Raw genomic sequence first — 6459 nt, 5'->3', positions numbered from 1 at the left:
CCTTTCCCACCCTTGGAATTGCTCACTTTTTAGTCTTCTTCTTGGGGACTTATTTTATTAAGGGTTTTTGATGGTATTTTGTCCCCAGGAGGCAGAGCCCTTGACATCTTTAGTGTTCTACCTCCCCTCTTTGCTTGTTCTTAAAAACTGTCAGGTCCCCTTCCCTTTGGGGGCAATTTCTCTTGGAAGTGTCCATTTTTCTTACAATAAAAACAAATTTATCCTTCTCTAATGGCAGTTAACATTACTCTGGCCTTTTCCTTTGCTTTCTCTTCATCCCTCCTGGTGTATACTTTCCGTGCTTCCCTTAAGAAATCCTCCAATCCCCCTTCTTGCCATTTGTCTAATTTCTCCAATTTTTTCTGTATATCTAGCCATGCATGGGTGACAAAATGTGTTTTCATTAAGATTTGCCTGGCTGCTGTTTCAAGGTTGATACCTGAATATTGCCTCATATTTTCCCTCAGCCTTTCTAGCCACTCTGCTGGGGTTTCCTCTCTCTGTAGTCGTTCATTAAATGGTTTATGAGGATTTTTTTTTTTTTTGATCTTGGTGTGCACATTCCGTGCTGGCCGTTAGAGGGCAATGGAATGAGGGGAAGGAGACGGCTGAGGGATCAATTCTGCACTGCCAGCACCTCCTGACCTTGGGCTGTGTCCAGGGAACGTTGGATCTGCAGACACAGAGGCACCAGACAGGCAATAAACTGATCCCAGCCCTCCAAACGTGACTCCACTCCAGGCCAGGCTCAGACTCCTCACAGCAAGAGCCAGTTCTAACTGAGTCAGGTTTAAACCAAAGCCTTTTCCTACTAGCAGCCCTTGTCCAGGTGAGGAATTCACGTCACTGGCAACGTGAAATTAAGGATTTTGCTTCCCTGTGCCAGCAGATTTTCTGTAGCCTTGTAGCAATGCATAAATCATCACCCTCTGCACAGAGGAGGTAAAAGGCTGCAGGGTGAGCCCACTGAGGTGAAAACTCACGGGGAAAATTCACAGTGAAGGTTTCCCAGCTGATGGTCCCTGACCTCACACCTTGCTGGTTGTCTGCCACCAAACTGGGCTTCATGCTCCCCAGTGCTGCCAAAAGATGGTTCTTAACACGCCAGCCTGTGCCACTGGCTGGCAACATCAGTAATAATATCAGTAATAATAATAGCAGTAATAATAATATCAGTAACCAGAGAATCATATAATATCCTGGGCTGGAAAGGACCCCCAGGATCATCAACCAACTCCTGCCCCAGCACCAACACCCCAGGAATCCCCCCCTGTGCTGAAATGTGAGCCTCAGCCACTTCAATTTCTTTAATAACAGCTGAGAAGTGCCATTAATCATCCGTTTAATGATAATTTCCCAAGTATGGCACTGCTGGATGCTTCCAACCCTCCTCTGGGGTGAGCAAACAGGAGGCTCCAGCGTTCCTCCAGGTCCCTGCATCCCTCTAAAGCCACCCTCAGGAAAGTGGCAGAGATTAACAGGCTGCTCCTGACAAGAGATCCATAAATAATTCCACAAAAAGCGTGGCCCCGGCCTTTAGAAGGTCTCAGGGCAAAATAGGAGAGGCTGAAATATTGATGGATGTGTCTGCAGGAGCCATTAGGGAAGGGAAAGTGGTTTCCATGGGGTCGGGCTGAGCTGCAGCACCAGGAGGAGGGAGGACCCTGGGTCACACCCTGACAAAACAGATCTGAGTATAATTTCCCCAGGTAACAGGAGAAATTATAAACCCCACAGAATTTCAGCAGGAATTTGGAAATGGTGGCAAAAAACTGTTCCTTCACCGGGGGAAAAAAGTTCTGGGAAAGCCTGGAGGAGATTTCCAGCCAGAAAACGTGAGGACAGAGCTCAGGTGTGTTTGCTTGGGGCTGCAGCCACACAAAACATCCCTTTTACAGCTGTTCTTACATGGAGACAGGGATGAGCTGCTCCACAGCCTGGATCTATTTTTGCCTGTTCTGGAGTGCACTGCAGTAATGTGTTTTCCATGTTCCATTTTGCAGCCATCACGGAGAGGAAAATCCCAGGATCCCAGTGGTGGGAAAGGCACGGTAAAGAGCTGCTGAGAATTCCTGAACGTGCTCCTAAATTAGGTCACCCCAAAAATCCCTCCTGCCCAGCCCCATAGCATGATTCAGAGCATGAGATGATTTAACAGAGAATTAAAAAACTCTGTAGTGAGGTCTCCCAGTGAAGCACTGGGACAGGACATGATTCCCTGCAGGGTACACTTCCCTTCAGGACACAATTCACACCTTTCAGGACATGATCCACACCCTTCAGGACACAATTCCCTTCAGGACATGATCCACACCCTTCAGGCCACAATTCCCTTCAGGACACAATTCCCTTCAGGACATGATTCACACCCTTCAGGACACTTTCCCTCCCCAAACACACCTGGAAACAGCATGAACCCCCCCTGCCCAAGGGACATTGCTCCTGGAGCCACATCCCAAGGCCACAATCCCTTTTCCTTGGTGGGATGGTGCCACGGGAGGGGCTGACTCCCACCTTCCAGTGCTCCCATTCCTGGCAGCTGCTAGCAAGGCCTGGATTTGCACAGGAATCCAGCATTTCCCACCACCCAGCACCTTCAGCTCACTCACCTGGAATCTGGGAACTCCATCCCAGCCTCAGTTCCCCAGGATTCACCTTGGAGTGTCCACAAGAAGGACTCGGGCTCCTCTTCCCCTGACCCACGTCCCAAATCTCAGAGCCCTCGCGGGGCTGCTCTGGCTGCAGAGGGGGTGCTCAGCCCCCTTTTTTGGGTTGATTTATTTGATCCCTGTTCTGGGGCACCTCTGTGGGCCCTCACTCCCTTCCTTGGGCAGTGGCAGTCTCTGGGTTGGGATGTGGGTTATGGGCATGGTGGGATTTGGCCAAACCTGGATTTGATGACCCTGGAGGGGTTTTCCAGCCTCAGTAACTCTGATTCCGTGAGAGGAGCCCATGGTGGTGGTTTTTAGGCTATAACAGCAAGGAGGACTCACAGCAGCAACACCAAAGCACATTTATTAACCCCCTGATGTCCACAGCTCACCCAGTGACTGGTGCTTTGCTGGATTTGATCTTTGACCACTCCTGAAATGATCCCTGCAAAGGAAAACCAAGAACCTGCCCAGCTCCAAGGACTCTGCAGAGCCCAGCCCCCAAAAAGGGGGAAAGAGAGACAATTACAAAATCCTTGAGGCTGGAAAAGCCCTCAAAACCCATCGAGTCACCCATCCCCAGCAGTGCCAACCCACCCATGTCCCCACGTGCCACACCCACAGGATTTCAATCCCTCCAGGAGTGGTGACTCCACTGCTAGGGCAGGACAAACCTTTCCACGATGGATTTTCCCCTCAAAACCAGCACAATGGCACGATTTCAGGCCGTTTCCTCTGGTGCTGCAGCTCGTGAGAAGAGAAGCCTCAGTGGGACCCTGGGCCCGGCTCGTCCCCACCAGCCCAGCTCGGGATTGCTGCACTTTGCTGTGAATTTTTCATGCTGGAATCAGCTGTGTGCTGCAGGCACGCACGGATGGAAGAGAATCCTGAAATATTCATGACCCTCTGCAGAGCACAAACAGCAAGAGAGCTGCAAATGAGGACAGGGAACCTCAGGCAGCCCGGTGGAGTAACTCCCCCTTTTTTGGCCAAAATACAGGTAGGTTAAAAATGAAGGAAAACCACCGGATTCCAGGTTTGGGGTGTCCAGAGGTCGGATTTAGGACACCTCAGGAGCCTGGGTGACCTGAACCTTCCAGGATGTCACTGGAGCTTCTGAGCCACAATTTGTCCTGGATGAGCACCCCTGTGCCAAATTCCTGAATTTCATTCCTGTGGGTCTGGGCAGGACTAGGGAATGGGAAGGGAGGGGATTTAATGGTGCATTTATCACTAAATCTCAGCATCCATCCAGACACCACAAAGCAGCAGCCAGACTTCCGTCTCTCACTAATGAAACCTGACCCCAAACTCTTTAAATTTAGCCTGAGTGGGGACAGAAATGAGCAGAGCTCCAATTCTCACCAACACCACCGGTTTAGTTTCCCTGGAATGATCACATTTCCCACCTATTCCTTATTCATGTCCCATTTCCTTGCCTTAAAAGCCGCCCTGACCTGGGTTTGGAGTCGTTTCCTTAATCACTGCCATCATTAGAAACGCTGCAATCAGAAGAGTGGGGCCTCCTCATCACTTATTTAAAACGTGCCTGGTCGCACAGACATTTGTGAAAGACATTCCAAATTATGTCCAAGTGGAAAAGAGAGGGGAAGAAAAAACCCCAACACTTCCATATCTCCATCTCCTGCCCATCTGCAGAGCCCCCCACAGCACAGAGGAGGAGAAGAGAAGCTTCAATATTGGTTTAAAAAATTCATGGGTCTTTCTCCACCCGAAATAAACCTGTTAGGAAGCTGCTCTGGATTAGGGAGGATGGGAATGTCTGGCCACTGCCTAGTTTCTGCCTGGTGTCTTTTCAGGGAAGGCAGGATGGGATTTTTGGGTGTCTCTTATGTTGTGTTTTTTGCTCGGATGGGTTTTGACAGGTTGAGCTGACTATTTCTACAAATCCCAGCTCAGGAGCTGCAGCCATGGCAGGGAGTGGGAGGTTGAGAAAGAAGCTGAGGGTTTGGAGCACCCCAGATGAGGTGGGAGGTGCTGCCTGTCCTGGAGCTGTGGATTTGGGAAGGAGCCATCCCAGCTGGCACTGCTCATTTTCCCGGGAGCTGTGGCTGTCACTGAGGGCACCTCCCACACCCTGAGCCAGGCTCTGCTCTGCAAATCCACCCACCCTGGCTGCAGGTCTCACCTGACCCAAATTCCTGTCAGGAAGGGCTGGAGCCCCTCTGGAGCCAGGCTGGGAGAGCTGGGAATGTTCACCTGGAGAGGAGAAGCTCCAGGGAGAGCTCAGAGCCCCTGCCAGGGCCTGAAGGGGCTCCAGAAGAGCTGGAGAGGGGCTGGGGACAAAGGATGGAAGGACAGCACAAGGGAATGGCTTCCACTGCCAGAGAGCAGGGATGGATGGGATATTGGGAAGGAATTCTGCTGTCTCTCTGCTCAAAATAAAGTCATGGAATAACACATTTCTCTTGGAAATCATAAGTATTGCTCTGTTCTGGAGAGCTCCAGGGCTTGAAAGATTCAGAGGTGCTTTATGGATTGACATGGATTTAATTCCTGTTTGTGCAGAGCACACAAAGAAAGCTCTGAGGTTTCTGGAATACTTTGGTGAGGGAGATGAGGGTGCTGCAGGAGGTACCTGTGTTACACAGCTGGAACTGCCACAAACACAGGGATTGCCCAGCCAGGAAAACCTCATGAGAAGAGGGAAAATCCATGTCCAGCGCCCCCATTTCCCCAGAATCAGGTGAGGAGTTCTGGGGAAAACACCAGGATTCTGTTACACATCAAACCTTCAGGCAGCAGCAGGAATATTTGCAGCATCCATTGTTCCTTGCCTGGCCACATCACCCCCAGCCCATCCCTGCTGGAGCCAGTGGCAATAATTCCATGGATTTCTGTGCCCTTGACAATCCCTGTTTGTCCCCCAGCCCCAGCCTGTTTTCTGTTTTTACTGGAACACTAAAATTCCATTTTCTGTCCGAGCTGGTGTGGAGCTGCCTGATGGCCAATAAATACAATCCCACTTAACTGGATGGGCAGGACACCAAACCCCAAAGCTTTTATTTTCATTAAGCATCGTTAGCAGTGGCATGTCTTTTATCAAATCTGCCTCTGATACTCACTTTATTAAAGAGTCCATCAGCCCCAGACTGCTTAATGCAATCTGCAAGGACAGGCAGGGAATTTGTATTAACCCCCTGAGCAGTGGGGACAGAACCTCCTGGAAAATAAATATATTCAACCCTTCTTGAGAATGGAACTTGAAATGACATGAAGAGGAATTAATAATTCAAAGTGTATGGGGATTATTTTGTGAGCAATAAGAAGAAATGTCCTATTTTAGCTGAAAAACAAAATGCTAAAGTCTTACAAAATCCAAATCAAAGTGGATGAATCAGAATATTTATGATGGTATTTAATAATTTAGGTGTTTTTGAATACCTGACCACAGTGAGGAGCGTTCAGTTGGGGTTTGTAGCACCCACCCAGGCACATCCCAGGGCCACATGGATTTCTCAGGGAATTACAGAGATATAGGCATTAAAAATGTGTATTTACTTTAAACGAAACTCATGTTTGGAAGGTTAAACTGAGGACAGGAAAGGAGCGAATGTGGGATTGTGTGTGGATTTGGGATTGCTCATGAATTTGGGATTGTGTGTAAGTTTGAGATTGTGTGTGAATTTGGGGTTGTGTGTGAATTTGGGGTTGTGTGTGAGTTTGAGATTGCTCAGGAATTTGGGATTGTGTGAATTTAGGATTGTGCATGAATTTGGGGTTGTGTGTGAATTTGGAATTGTGTTAATTTGGGTTGTGTGTGAATTTAGGGTTGTGTGTGGATTTG

This window comes from Pyrgilauda ruficollis, unplaced genomic scaffold, assembly GCF_017590135.1.
Source record: "Pyrgilauda ruficollis isolate IOZ18807 unplaced genomic scaffold, ASM1759013v1 scaffold125, whole genome shotgun sequence".
In the NCBI taxonomy this organism is placed as follows: Eukaryota; Metazoa; Chordata; class Aves; order Passeriformes; family Passeridae; genus Pyrgilauda; species Pyrgilauda ruficollis.
Note: the sequence above shows the minus strand (reverse complement) of the source record.